At 36.5% G+C, this 15,617-nt stretch overlaps 1 pseudogene; it reads left to right on the top strand.

Moving 5' to 3' along the window:
• The first annotated feature begins 11,869 nt into the window (after window positions 1-11,869).
• On the top strand, window positions 11,870-12,543 carry LOC138145127 (transgelin-2 pseudogene; annotated as a pseudogene).
• Window positions 12,544-15,617: the final 3,074 nt, after the last annotated feature.

Raw genomic sequence — 15,617 nt, 5'->3', positions numbered from 1 at the left:
ACAGGATACAGTATTCATGTGGGTCTTTAACTACCCAGACATCTGTTGGGTAATAAATACAGTCATAAATGGATCATCAAACTGATTCATAGGTTACATAGAGGACAACTTTATGACCCAGAAAGTTAAGTATCCAACCAGCATAGATGGCACCCTGCAACTATATCTCATCAATAGGCAGAACTGAGCAAAAATATGAAAATAATAGGAAAGCTTGATATGAAGCAACTGTGAGCTACTTACAATCAACACAGCTGGGGGTAGTTTCACTCTAAACTATATTTGGAACACAGTGGAATTCAAGATGAGAAAATCTAGGAAAGGAAGTTATGTAACAAATAGAATGTGTGGTTAGAGGCTCTTCTACCTATTATTAAACCTCTTGAAGACTTCCTATTCCCTATTACTATTAAGACAATTAATTTTTGTGAGTAATTCTTCACTGGGAGGAAAAGGGGAGATACGAAATGGTCAATGGTAGTTCATTTTTCAGGAAGAAAAAAGCAATCAAGTGTTTCATCAAAGATCAGATAGGTCATAAATACACCTAAGAGAATATTATGTATATATCCAAATGTGTAAAGTGAGGCATACTTATTTGCATCTTCTATTCTCTATTAGATTATGAACTTCTTGAAAACTGTCTGGTTTTTATTGACCTCTTTTTGTATCCCTAATGCTTAGCATAGTATCTACCCTGTAGTAGGTACCTAATACAAAGATGTTGACTTGACTTGACTTGAAATCAACGGTGTCACCACTGAAAAAATTAGCCTGTTGTCTTACTCAACTGCATACATTTTATCCTGTTCTGACATAATAAATGGATACTATTTAGCTCAATTTTGTGATATTTACTGGTTATATGATATTAGGCAGCCAGGAGGCAAACTGAAGTTTATAGGTGCGACGGTTATTTGAAGTGAGAAATATTCTATCTTAGATACTGTTTAACCCTGCATAAATTGTTCAGTTTCTTTCAGCCCCAGTTTCCTCATCTATAAAAAAGTGATAATAATAGCAACTACTTCATAGGGTTTGATGGAGATCAAATGATATAACATATGCAAAGTTCTTTGTGAACCTTAAAGAACTATATGAATGCTTGCTATTAGTATTGTTATTATTAAACTCATAGACCTGACTCAGAACATTTCCCAGGCACCATCTAAACCTAACATTCTATTATTCTACCCTGCTGGTGCTTTACATTTGTTCTCAAAGGAACTGATGAATCCTGTGATTTAACCTCCTGTATTCTTCATTTGTAAAAGAGAGAATGAACTACTGACCTATCCTCCAAGAATGCTATGGCTATATTGCATAATGGGAAAAAATATACAATTCTTGAAGAAAAATTATAAAATGACAATGTTCAAAAGCTTAATTGGATGGAACTTGAATGTTTTAAAGATTTATTTTCAGATCCCACAACAAATATTTGAAATATTGGAATGCAATAAGCTTGTAGCTAAACAATTCAATAAAGAATTGAGGTAATTCAAGCAAAAATAGATCATTATTAATGTTATTGTAAAATATCACATGAAAGTACTCTTTGGTCAGTATTATCTAGGTAGGGACTAAATTGTGAAGGCAACATAGAGTGGGAAAACATCTCTGGAGTCAGAATCAAGTTTAAACCTAAGCTCTGATGTGTCCTACGTGGGTGATCTTGGACAAGGCACTTATCTCTCTCTGTCTTATAGCTATAATGAGGGCGTTCTACTAGTTCAGTTTGAGGTTATTTTCAGTTCTTGATTCATGCTACTGTGATCCAACTTTAACTATAGATTTGCCACCTTAACTTCCATGACTGTAAATCCAATTGGTACTGAAACATCCTATTACTTATTCTCTGACCCACACTTGAATCATTGGCAAAGGTTTGAGAAATTCTATATTTATAGCAATTCCACATTCTGTTATATTCTGTTTTATTTCCTACAATCTTTCAAATAGGCTTAAAATCAGTCTGAATATCTCTCTAAACACCCTATAAGTGGCCAAAAAATGGTGAGTATGAGGATCAATAGCATCAATACATATGGTGCTAAAACTGTGGCCTATGTTTTCAATTGTTAGTATTGCTATGCCCATAGCCTAATTTCTTGTGCTAATTAGCTTGGACTCTGGGCCATGCAAATTGAATGGTTGGCCTAATGGGGCTCAAAGGGACCTTGAGAGATGCTTGAATACACCCCACCACACACACACACACTCACACACATCTCCTACTCTGCTTTTAGGTAGGAACACACACCCTATGGCCCAGACATATGGGAGTTGAGTATATATTTTAACACTCTCCAAAGACAGAGATCATAGTGTCTCTCCTCTACTATCCCATTCCTGTGTTTAATAATCTTCATTGTCTACAAGCTCTGCCTTATATCCAGACTAAATGACTCAGAGTGAAATTGAGACATTCTTCACTATTCCATCTCCAAACCAGGGAGAGAGACAGAGAGACAGAATCAGACACACACACGCAAAGAGATAGAGACAGACAGAGATAGATGCAGAGACAGATACAGAGAAAGACAGAGGCAGACACACACGAGAGAGAGAGAGAGAGAGAGAGAGAGAGAGAGAGAGAGAGAGAGAGAAGAGAGAACCTCTTGTCACTATTCCTCAGGAAGTATATGTGTCATGATACAGGAGGCAACTTTATTTTTTGCCAAAGCTAAGAGAGCTTTTTATAATAGTGAAATTTAGATTCTTTAAAAATTCACTTCAGAGGTCAGATAATGTCCTTCATATGATCTTAAAGATCATATCAAACAATGTTTGCTTTTCTGATCAGTTTTTAAGCACACAACCCAGGAGCATTCATCAATAATGTCTTCCACTAATCAGTGTTATGCTGCATGTGTGTATGCTGTCATTGAAACAGATGTAAATAAATGGCAAGAATTCATCATAACTTGCTACTATCTTTAAAAGTCATATTGATTATTAGCAGGGACCTATGTGGATTTCTTATTTTTAAATTTGAAAATAATATTGCCCATAGCTAATAAGTAGTTATGATGTTTCCTTCATGGAAAATTAAGCTAGAGTTTTTATTCCTATTAGCATTTCAATTGAAATCACTTCCACTCATTTCCTTCTTAATGGAAGTTTATAAATAGCAATAGCCTTTAAGTACTGTTTTTTTTTTGTTAAAAAATGCCCCATTAACAATTTTAATAAAACTTCAAGAAATTAGTGATTATAGCAAGAGAATGTATAACTTTAAAAAGTGTAAAGATGTGAATAGATAGCAGATATGTGGTTGTGAACATATGTAGATAACTAAATTGGCAAAGAATTTTATTAATAATAAAATAGTATTAAGCCATTTCTATTTTCAGTTACAACCATTTTAGTTCAAACCTATAATCTGATGGTTTAATGACAGTATCTATCTTAAGACAAATTTAAGCAAAGACAGCCCTATGAATAGCTTTGAATCCTAACAAAGGGATTATGAGTCAATGAAATATATGAACTTCATATGACACATTCTTACAGTAACAAAAGAAAATAGCACAAAGATATTACCTGTTACAATATAATACCTTAATTTGAACATAACTGGAGCTATATAAAATAATTTCACAGTGAAAAAAAGATTCAATAAGATTATATCTAATCATGGGTAGAAATGAGGTTTTAATAGGAAAAAAAAAGTCTTTCAACTATGACTTTTATTTTGGCGCCATCTGCATTGCCCATTAAGTATAAGGGAAGGTTAAAGGGATGTTCATCCTGAAGAAGAAAAAAAAGCAGGAAATATAAAATCAATAAGGGATTATAATATATCCTTCAAGGATATGAAAATGTTTTATTTAAATAGAGCCAAAAGCATAGGATATTCATCTACTACTGTTATTCCTTTTATGTATACACATATATATATATATATATAAATAAAATATATATAGGACTAATTGCTTCTTTATTTGGTTAGAGTAAGGGACTGAATATATAATGGGTATTAAGGCTGGCACTGGAATCAGGGAGACTTTGGTTCAAAGTTCTACCTATCACACATCCTGACTATATCGCTGTAGGTGTGTGATACAATCTCTCATTGCCTCCTAGACAACACATTAGATTATAATGTATACCTAAGTTGCCAATGAGCTATAAAGGAGAAAGTTCTTCCATTAGAGAGTTCCCAAAATTACAAATTTGGCAAAAATATCTTTAGTAATACATTTGTTTTTTTTTTCATATCAACCCACCAATATGAGGACAACAAATTATATTTAAAATATTCTTAATTCTATATGAGTTTTGAGTCCTACCAATCAACCATTGTCACTGAAGATAGAAAAGTAATCATTATAGAACCTAGGATCATTTTGTACTGTCTTCTCTTCATGGGCCCCCATGGCCAAAAGAATTAACCACCAATAGTTGATCAGTAAGTAATAAAGTTCTCATTCCTACCTTGGTTAATCCTCAAACAGCCAGCAATCCATTGCACTCAAAGACTTCCCACCTTGTTATAGACATTGCCAGAGCTTTGGGAGCACCTAACTCAGCCTTTGGAAATCTAGAATACATTTCTAAATTTCTGATAGTTCAACCAAGTTGGCAAACTTTTGACCATGAGCAAAAAGATGAGCTTCATGACCTCAGTCTGAATACCAGCTTGACTAAGTTCATAGAAGTGAATACTTAGCTTCAGGGTTGTTGGACAGCAGAGTAGATAGAGTGCTGGGACTGAAGTCAAGAAGTCAAGTCATCTTTCTGAGTTCAAATTTGGCTTCAGATACTTCTCTATCTGTGTGACCCTGGGTAAATCACTTAATCCTTTTTGCCTCAATTTCTTCATCTGTAAAATGAGCTGGAGAAGGAAATGATAAAACACTCAAGCAGTTTTGCCAAGAAAACTCCAAATGAAAAATAATTCAAGAACAACAAATCCTTAGTGTACCTATAAATTAATGGATTTTCATATGCAGAAAACGGTTAAGGCTTTTATGAGACATATCTGTATGGATAAATAGAAAATTCAAAAGTGCTAATGCAGTTATTAAAATGTTATGCATATTTTCATAATTTTAAAAATTAACTCTGATATAGGGCTGTGCCTTTTTAGAATGTAGTTTGTACCATAAAAAAAATTAAATACAAGGCCAATGATCAATAAATCTTAATTGGTAATTCTCTTACCAATATTATAGATATCAATCTCTGCAAAAAGGTGTGTATACTTGTGATTCAACAATGTATATTACTACTATTGTGTTAATTTTCTAGTTTCACCTTCAATTATAATTTTGTTTTTAATTTATTCAACAGATACTAAGTCTTGGGATTATTTTTCTGTCTGTTGTGGTTTACTTAAAAGTATCGACAAAACATTTTGCTATGTTAATAAGTGCAGCAAACCCATGCTGTATTACAATTCTATACTAATGGGGTAGCTAGGTGCTGCAGTGAATAGAGCACTGGCCATGGAGTCAGGAGGGCCTGAGTTCAAATTTGGCCTCAGACACAACATAAAAACTAGCTGTGTGACCTTGGGCAAGTCACTTTACCCCAATTGCCCTACCTTGCCCCCTCCAATAACCTACAATTCTATACTCATTTAGTCTTTTAACCCTTTATGCCTTCCCACCTCTATACTAGTCATAGCCTCTTAAGGAAAGAAAGTCAACCCAATTAATTGAAAAAAGTATGTTTTCAAGTCAAATAATGGGTGCATACCAAGCTCTGACACTTAAGAAATCAGAAAAAATATTTTAAGTAGGCAAGAATGAGCCTTCCAATTATAAACTCTTGTCAGTAAGCATTTGAAATAAATGAGCAAACAATCTACTGCTTTGTTAGCAAAATTTCTTGACAATTTAGATACTTAATAGACTTTAAACCCTGATTTTACTCCTTTCATTCTTATAATCATTCTCAGCGCCACTAGATTTGTATATTTCATGAATTATTTCAAAATTGAATTCCACGTGACTATTAGCAAAGGGTCTGAACAAATAATCATATGTAGACATAGTGCCTTCATCACAAGGAAAAAAAGTAAAAAATAAGCTAATGATAAACAACTGGTTAAAATAAGATAATGATGAAAACTGAGAAAAGAAAGTAATGTGGATATCACTCTCCATCTGTGAAAAATCAGCAGAGAGACTAAAGAAGACAATAAAAGAACAATGGAATAGAGGATCAAGCCTTAGAGTTGGGACATTCTAAGATCAATTCCAATCTCTCATAGAAACCCTCTGTGTGGCCCTGGGCACTCATTTAACCTTTCAATGTCTCAGGCAGCTAGTTTAGATTTTTAAGTTCCAGTGGACCTTCTGGCTTCCTTAGGTAGAGGGAGTTCCCTCTACCAATTAAATCACTCATTGAAATCTGTTCTGGACAATCTGATCTGCCCATTAATTACAATCTTCCACCCTCCCCCAAATTAAAGAATATATTACACCAATTTGGTGAATGGAGCATGAGCCTTAAAGATTACTAAATCTATGCCACTGCTTTTAGTCTTTCTTCTGAAGCAATTTGCATGGAAACTAGCAAAAACAAACAAAAAAAGTAAATGGTAGGTTTTTCTACTCATCTCTACCAGTTCTTTCTGGATCAAGATAACTGGAAGTTCCAAGATGATATACCTATGGGGTATATAAACAACTACATATATGAGTTTAAACTAAAAGAACAAATATCTGCATAGAAGTTTAGTTCAAAAGACAGCTAGCCTAAGTGCTTCCCTACCTAGATGACTAGGTGTGACTAGCTGAAGTCTGGAATTACTAAAAAGTTATAACAATACTGGCGTTATTAGTTTAAGTAACTGAAATACTGTTGCTGTTGTTTAGTCATTTTTCAGTCATGTCTGATTCTTTGTGACCTCATTTGGGGTTTTCTTGGCAAACATCATAGAGTGGTTTGCCATTTCCTTCTTCTGTTCATTTTATGAATAAAAAACTGAGGCAGAGTTAAGTAACTTATGCAGGTCATAAGTGTCTGAGGGTGGATTTGAACTCATGAGTATGATTCTTATTCCCAGCTCAGCACTCTATCCACTGCACCACCTAACTGAAATGTTAGCACCTGTCTAAAACTGAAGCTAATTGGAGATAGCAGCAGATGGTGACAGAGTGCGTAAGAGGAATTATTGTAAGTTCTGCAAAGTAGTACAAGACACCATGGGTACCCAACTTAATGCCCCAAATGAACTACATTATATGCTGATAGCTCAGTCGTTCTATAGGGAAGTAAACATTAGTTAAAAAAGCAAGACTGTCACAGAAATACTTGTGATAGTAATGACATTGAAAGATTCCCCTGTATTGGCTTGGTTTTAACACAATCAATTTGAAAACCAAGCCAATACAGGGAAATCTTTAAATGCCATTACTATCAAAATACTCCCTTAGGAGGAAGAGTTATCTTGGTTAGTTTAGGTGGTTTAGTGGATAGAGCACTAGATCTAGTGTCAGGAAAGGCTGAGTTCAAATGAAACCTCAGATATTTACTAACCATGTGACTCTGGGGAAGTTACTTAAGCTTTGTCTACTTCTGTTTCCTCATTTGGAAAATATTTGTTATACATTGTTGCAATGATAAAATGAGATAACTGTTAATCACTTTGCAAACCTTAAAGCACTATACCAATGCTAACTTTTATTATTAGTAAGTAGTACTTAACCTGGTTACAACTCTCTTTTACAAATGTTGTTTTCCCATTGGATGAGTAGTCATCTGTATGAAATGTTCGATTGTATTTATGGAGAAGGTTGGTGGAATTGTTTTGATGATTTCATATGTCTTCTTGTTGGCTGGTAAAAGAAAGAAATCTAGGGGATCATGAGCTATAGTTTTCAGTGGACACTAGTCTATATTGCTTTTTAAGTGTGGAGAAGCCTTTAGAGGGTTGGGGGACTAAATGTGAATAATTGCTAAAAAATATTTTAAAGAAGAAATCAAATAAGAACTGGGTACTAGGAGAGGCAATAAAATAAATGCACACAAGGAGTGGTTGTAAAGCTTAGTAAAATCTTTGAAAGAAGAGACTAAAAGGAATATTAAAGTTCTTGAGAAACATTCAAAAGAGACTTCCAAGAAAATTGATGGCTTAGAGCATAGCTGGCAAACACACTGTGGGTGGGAGGCAGAGGAATGTGTCCCACAACACTCTTGAGTAAAATCTGAAAACTAGTTTATAATATAAATTGAAAATATTTAAGCACACAAACAAAACACAATAAAATGCCTTCTATATTAATATGAGGTTTTCTAAGTTGATAGGTGCCAGCAAAGATCTTCATGTAGGATTTAATGGATCCAGTTTCTATTTGAGTTTGACACAACTTGTTTAGAATATATTATGGAAAATTTTAATAAAGATTTAGACTAGTGAAGACAAGTTATTTATTAAATACCTACGCTATACCATGCTCTGGGGATACAAGTAAAAAAAAAAAGCAAAAACAAAAACCTCTACTCAAAATGATTTTACATTCAAATAGGTAAGATAAGACCATAAAAATATTATGCAAATGTAAAGTTAAGATTTTCTATATATAACCAATGAAAAGGCATGGAGATGAAAGATGGATTGTTGTAATTGAGGAAAAAGAGAAGGCCAATTTGGCTAGATCACAGTGTAAGTTTAATAGTAGCATATACAATGAGGCTGAAAATCTAGCTTGGTGCCAGCTTTAAAATCTAAAGCACAGAATTTATATTTTATCATAAAATTAATAGGAAGTCCATGAAGTTGGTTGAGTAGGGAAGTTATGTGATCATATCTGTACTTGGGGAGATCAACTTTGGCAACAGTGTTTGGACAGATTTGAGGGGCTGAGAGATTTGAGAGAGTAAGAGCAATTAGGAAGATATTTTAATAATATAGCTGAGAGGTGATGATGGCCAGAACTTAGTAACTATGTGAGGGAAGAGAAGTTGTTGGAATTTTAAAAATGTTGTGAAGGTAGAAATGACAAGATTTGGCAACTGACTAGATATGGAAGGTGAAAGACAGTGAGGAATTCTTAGAATTATGAATCTGAGACACTGGAAGGGTGGTGATGACTCTGATGGAAGTAGAGAAGTTTGGAAGAAGGGAGAGGGGAGGGGTTTTAGGCAAGTTGAGTTTGAAATATTTATGGTACATCCAGTTTTTAAAAGCCCAAAGGCAATTTGGAGTATGAATCTCATGCTGTGATAGTAATGGCAATTAAAGATTCCCCTGTATTGGCTTGGTTTTCAAATTGATTGTATTAAAACCCAGAGTTTGTTAATCCCACCTGTGGGATGGGCTTGTTGATGTGAAAAGAAAGTCCTGAAGTGGGAGGAGCTGGTGATGTAGATTTGGAGAGACAAGAGAGAGGCGGAAGTTCTTTTTGGAAGCAGCACCTCGTGGAGAGAGAGAGACTAAGAGATTGCTGGTGGCCGCTTTGAATTGCCCTGGACTTTTGAGACCAGCCCCCTGAGCTGCCAAGGACTGAGGAGACATGGCTGTTTTGCTGGTACTTTGTCTGTCTGTTTTGATGTTATTTTGCCAGATTTGTCCACTGGTGAAAGACTGTCCTGTTGAAGAAGTCCTGGAACCTGGCATTTGGTTAAGAAGGCCTGAGACTGTCCTGCAGACAGAGAGTGAATACTGTCCACTGGTGAGGGACAGTACTGTTGTTGCAGGGGTCTGGAGACTGTCCTGCAGACAGAATGAATACTGTCCACTGGTGAGGGACAGTACTGTTGTTGCAGGGGTCTGGGAGCCTTTCTGTTGGTTCAGAAGCCCTGAAGAAGGATTTTCTTGTTGTATGTTTACAGAAATCCTGGGAGAGGGCTTTGCTAATGTGTTCAGGGGTTCTAGGGCTGTTCTACAGACAGAGGATAAATTCATGAAGGGACTGGCAATGTATCTTATGGCCTTGCTAAGCCTTGTCTCTCCAGGAACTAAGATTGCTGAGAACTTGCCTCGTGTCAAGATGAAGAAAAGACCTCCATTTGGGTATTAAGTGCTGTGTTTAAACTTGATGTAACTCTGGGGTAGATTCAATTGTGATCCAGGGGTGGGGAACTTTTGACCTTTTTGTGTTCTATGGTTGAGCAAATGAATGTATTTTACTTATGTTTGGAAACTAATCTCCATTTGAGAAGAGGGGCTTTGTGGTGGACTTAATTAAGGTATAGCCTAGGGGTGGAGAAGTATTTGGAACAGAGACTTTGTAATTGATTGAATGATTGGAAAGTCCTGGGGTGGGGTAGGCCTTGGAGATTATTTAATCACACTTAGTAAATGCTGTATTTTGAATGATGTCATGTTTTGATCTTCTCTGTTCTGGGTTTGTTACTGAATAAAATAGAGAGCACCTATGCTGGTATTTTGAACCTGGGAAGTTGCCTTTCCTTGGCATTACATTACACATGCTCAGTGAAAGAGACACAGGCTTCATATGTAGATCTGAGGCCAATTTGAGTTAAGATGATAGTTAAGCCCAAGGAAAATAATGAGAGATTATAGAGAGAGAAGAGAAGAGTGATCAGGAATGAACCTAAGGGAAAATACAAAGTCAAGGACATGGTATGTATGGCGAGCCAGCAAAGGAGACTGGGAATCAGTCATCAGACAGGTGGAAGTAGAGCAACAGAAACCCAGACAAGAAAGAATACACAACAAGAGAGTCATCAATGTGGAGCAGATAGGTAAAGAAGGATTAGAATTACAATAACAATATCAGTAGCATTAATCAGTGGTGACTCTGGAATTTCAATTGAGTGATGTCAGAAGTTGAAGTCAATTGATTTATTTATAGTTATGTAATACATGGTAAGTAATTCATAACTGTAAATAAAACTAGTTCAAATCAAATCTGACCTCAGCTTTATTACACAGCTATTATGTGCCAGGCAGTAGATTAAATACTAGTGATACAAATACAAGCAAAAATAAGGACAGCCACTCTCATAAAGAAACTTACATTTTCACGGGGAAAGATAACACATAAAAGGGAAAAGAAAAGTAGGGGAGGGGCATGAAAGTACCCAGGGAGAGATCAGGATATAGAAAATCCTTTTTTGGAGATAAATCAGCTGAATAATCATGCTGAGGTAGTCCCTATAGTTATTATTAGCCTCTTGATATATGTATATATGACTTTCGACTCTCAATCTGCCTCTCCAATTATTACATGGAGAATCTCCCTCTGGAAGACTAGCTCTATTTATAGGTGCTGTGGTCTATGGTAAAAGAAATCTACTCCCCAACCACAATAAAAGAGAAAGGAAAATTCTGTCTTGGAGGGCAGGTTCTTCTTTGATTGTTGGTACATTTTAGTACTGACTAGAACTGCCTAAGCACCCAACTTAGCTTAAAATTTGAAGCTACCAATAGTCCATGACTAATTTTTATCCTGACCATTGTCCTAGGCCATTTTTTTTTCAATCAGAAATAGATGCGCTCACTTTATAAAAACAAATAAACAACAAATACTTCAGAAGATAAAGCATCAAGGAACACAACACATTTACTTAAGAAGACAGTAATGGAATTAATTTGCTTGTTTGTATCCTTTTCTGATTTTTCCCTTTTCTTTATGTATTTGCTTAATGCTTCATTGATGCCTTTTGTATTTGGTATCAAACAAAAGATGGTGAACACCCTTCCAGGCGCTACCCTTCAACATTTTTACTCATCAAACTCGGCGGAATTCAATATGCAGTCAAAAGGTCCTTCTATGTTCGATCTAGAAGTCCTTAAATCCTAGTGAAAGTTACTACTAACTTGGTATGTGACTTAATAAAATTTACTTTGGGGGAGACTTGTTTTATTTTTCTTTTGATGAATGCTTTTTGGTAAAAGCTATTTTGTATTTCTAAAAATTCTAGGGTTCTGGCCACTCATTGGGTGCCGCGCCCCAGCCTGTTATGCTCTCCATCCACCACCTCCTGGTAAAGATACCTGCATCACCATCTCAGAATGGCCAACAGGGCACCTGCTTACAGACTGAGCTGGGAGATACAGCTCAGAAATTGAGAAGATGTATGATGCTGATCTGGAGCAGATTCTCATTCAGTGGATTACCACACCGTGCTGCAGGGATGTTGGGTGGCCCCAGCCTGGGCGAGAGAATTTCCAAAACTGGCTCAAAGATGGCACGGTGCTGTGTGAGCTCATCAATGAGCTATAACCTGAAGGCCAGGGCCTGGTAAAGAAGATCCAGGCTTCAGGCATGGCCTTCAAACAGATGGAACAGATTTCTCATTTCCTACAGGCAGCAGAGTGCTATGGCTTCAATGCCACTGATATCTTCCAAACTGTGGACCTCTGAGAAGGAAAGAAGATGGCATGTGTGGGCACTGATTAACCTGGGTGAGCTGGCAGTGGCTCAGAGTGATGGGTTCTTCTCTGGAGATCCTAACTGGTTCCCTAAGAAGTCCAAGGAGAATCCCTGAAATTTCACAGATAACCAACTTCAGGAGTGTAAGAATGTCATCGGGCTGCAGATGGGCACCAACCGTGGGGCCTCTCAGGCAGGCATGACTGGATATGGGATGCCAGGCCAGATCCTCTGATCACCACTCTTCCTCACCTTCCCTTGAATGGTTAATATATTTCTGTCAGTGACATTCCTAGGAAGCCTGTGGGACTCTCAGGCTCCTTCTGTTCCAGCTCTTCCTCTTCCCTGCCTGCTCCTATCCATTGGTGGCACTGCTTTTCCTGTTGCGGCTACAGGTGCTGAGCAATGCCTTCTCACCTTGAATTTACTGTAATATACTCCCTGTCCCCCAAATCAGCAAAACTGGACCAACCGCCCCATCCTCCCTTCTCCTGGACCAAGACTAGCGAGTACTGACCCCTTCAACATTCCTGTTCATTCTCCCACCCTGGTTTGCTGTCTCATTTGGGAATTTTGCACCCATATAGCCATTCTTCAAGCCCCAGGGTTCAGGGCACCGCCTTGAAAGGAGCTAACATGGGACCAATTTCTCTTCTACAAGGTTGTTCTTCTTGCTCCCTCCACCCCCAGCCTTGCTACTGTGGGGATTTAATTTATAGGGAGGGGCCTATGGTGGCTGCTGTCCTGGCCACAGCTGTACTTTGAAAGCCACACATCTGGGTAGGCCTCTCCTTGGCAGGGGCCTCTTTTTCCCTTGGTCCCTCCCTTCTTGGCATTCCCTTTTGCCTATTCCCTTCTTTATCCAGTAGCCTGAGACAGGATTAAGGGTGGAGGGGATGTCCTGGGAGGTGGGTTGGCCTTGTCTTTTCTTCTCTCCTCCATCCTTCCCCTCTTCCACAAAAGCCCCACCCAAAGTCTGAGACTTGAGGAATGTGAATTGCTGATCTGAATAAAGATTGCCAGTCTTTGTTAAAAAAAAAATTTCTAGGGTTCTATGAAAATGTATCAAATTTCAAAAAGAGATCCACCTTAAAAAAACTAATAAAATTACTTAGACTAAGTCTAAGCAGACTAAATGAACTGTTCAGATAAAACAAAACTCTGAAGAATAAGGCAAATAGGATTGCTTTTAGGGAGAAGTGAAATTTCTGAGAATATTATCTATATAATTTTTCATCTTTATCCATAGATAATTGCTTAACTGACCATCCCACTTTATCTTTGTGACCACAGACCAAGGAGCAATCAGAATTAACAGAAATATTGCTTACCTACATAAAATAGCTCAGGAAATAGGATGCTTATAGAAATTCAAAGCAGATACTTGAATATTCCCCAGCAAGCCTGCACATTAATTCAAATGCATTCAAATAGAAAAGAGTGCTACACACATTTTGAAATGTTATACTACTATCAGAGTCCACATTCTTTTCCCTTAAGGCTTTTTGTGAGATGGCCCCTTGCTACAACTATCTTAAAATGCCATGTTAAAGGGAAAATTGTAAAATTATCCATTTCCATAGACAATATCTCTTTCCCTTCTTGTTTGTTGCTGTTCAGTGTTGATGAGTTGATCAGTGAGTAGGAAAGCCCGTTGTTGACTGATCATGAGTACTAATAGTGACAGTTATTAGCAGTATAAAAAAGGAATAAGTACAGCAGACAGAAACAAGAAGACAGATCTTGTATATTTTAAAGACTTTAAAGAGGAATTTATGTACCTTTTAATATATTTTATATAGAGAACCTAAGAAATATTCTTATTAGTATTAGAAAATATGCAGTCTTTTAATTTCATAAATGAACTTTAGAAAAATAGAAAGAGAAATACAGAGAAAAGGAACACATTTTTGGGGAAGTAGTCTCTGTTATCAACATAGCATCAAATGTCTGTCTATGCTAATAATCTGCAAAGCAGTAGCCACTTCAAACTTTTGTATTGTTATAAAACCAAAAAAAAATTCCTTTTTCCCTCAATTCTATTCCTATAGGAATACAAATATGTCTTTAATTATCTTTAAGATATTATCCCTAACTCCATGTTAATCCTCCTCCAAGAGAGGGAAGAGATATGCAGAAGTTAAATTAAATTAGTAAAATGAAATATATTTTACCTAGCTTCAGATCAGATTACTCAAAGTGGAAAGGAGAGGGAGTTTTAGTAATGAGAGGCTATGTGAGAGAAGCTCAAGGTATGACACGTCCTAACAAATGGGCAGGAGTAGTCTCTCGTTCTGTCAGTGGAAGACAAAGACAGTTGCTCTTAGGAGTAGTGAGTTGCTTGTACTAGGGAGTGGCTACTAAATGATTTCTTCTTTCCCCTGTGCCATGGCAACTTATAATAACTAAGTACTGAACGTTGGAGTGGGCTGAAATCTGTGGTGCCAGAAAGAGTAGCTATAATGAAGAAATCACAATTTCTTCACATATTGAAGTAAGTAATAAAAGTATAATCTATTTTTACTGGTTAGGCAAGATCAGAGATATCAGAATCATCTTTTATAACCCATTGTTAGATCTTATAACATCCAATCAAATATTTGAAGGGAAATAAAAACTACATTATTGTTAGTAGAGGGTAAATTTTGAGATTTGAATAATGACATAAGTATTTTTTCACCTATATAGTCAGCATTATAGTTATTTTAAATACAATTTTTCTGATCCTATTTTGGTTGCACTGTACTCTAGCCAAATGGCAAAGGTGTAATTATTAATAGTAGTCCCCAATAGATCTATAAATGAAAATATTCTGGATAGATTCATCATGCACTTGGTCAGGAAAAACACTAGAGAGTAAAATACAGCTTCAGAGTTATTACAAAACTATTCTTCTTACATAAAGGTAAATCAAAAGATTGCCCCCCCATCTCATTTTTAATTAGTTATCCCTAACTAATTTTATGTACAGAATGTTGCAAATGGTGAGGCAAACAGGATAATTCAGCACATAAGTGGTTCTTAAATAACCTTTTAAAAATTTCTTTGTTGGTCCCTTGAAGTTCTACCAGCTGGTTGGCAATTACCTTAGTGCTCTGGAGCACATCATTCTGGGAAAGGAGAATTACCTGAAACTTTACTGGAGCAGGATGAAGGGACTGACAAGGGGCTCAACTTAGAAAATGAGGGAAGTGCAGTAGGATTGTGAAAAGTTTTATTTGAGATCATTATCTTGTCTCCCAAAGAAAGAATAAAACTTGTGAAAAATCAGCACTTGCCTCAGCCAGAGCTTCTGAATGCGAACTGTGATATTTAATA

The sequence above is a fragment of the Petaurus breviceps genome, unplaced genomic scaffold (genome assembly GCF_028583685.1).
Source record: "Petaurus breviceps papuanus isolate PSGF00001 unplaced genomic scaffold, PetGlider_PUasm1.0 90730, whole genome shotgun sequence".
In the NCBI taxonomy this organism is placed as follows: Eukaryota; Metazoa; Chordata; class Mammalia; order Diprotodontia; family Petauridae; genus Petaurus; species Petaurus breviceps.
The sequence above is the reverse complement of the archived record's forward strand: the minus strand, read 5'-3'. Positions and strand labels throughout refer to the sequence as shown.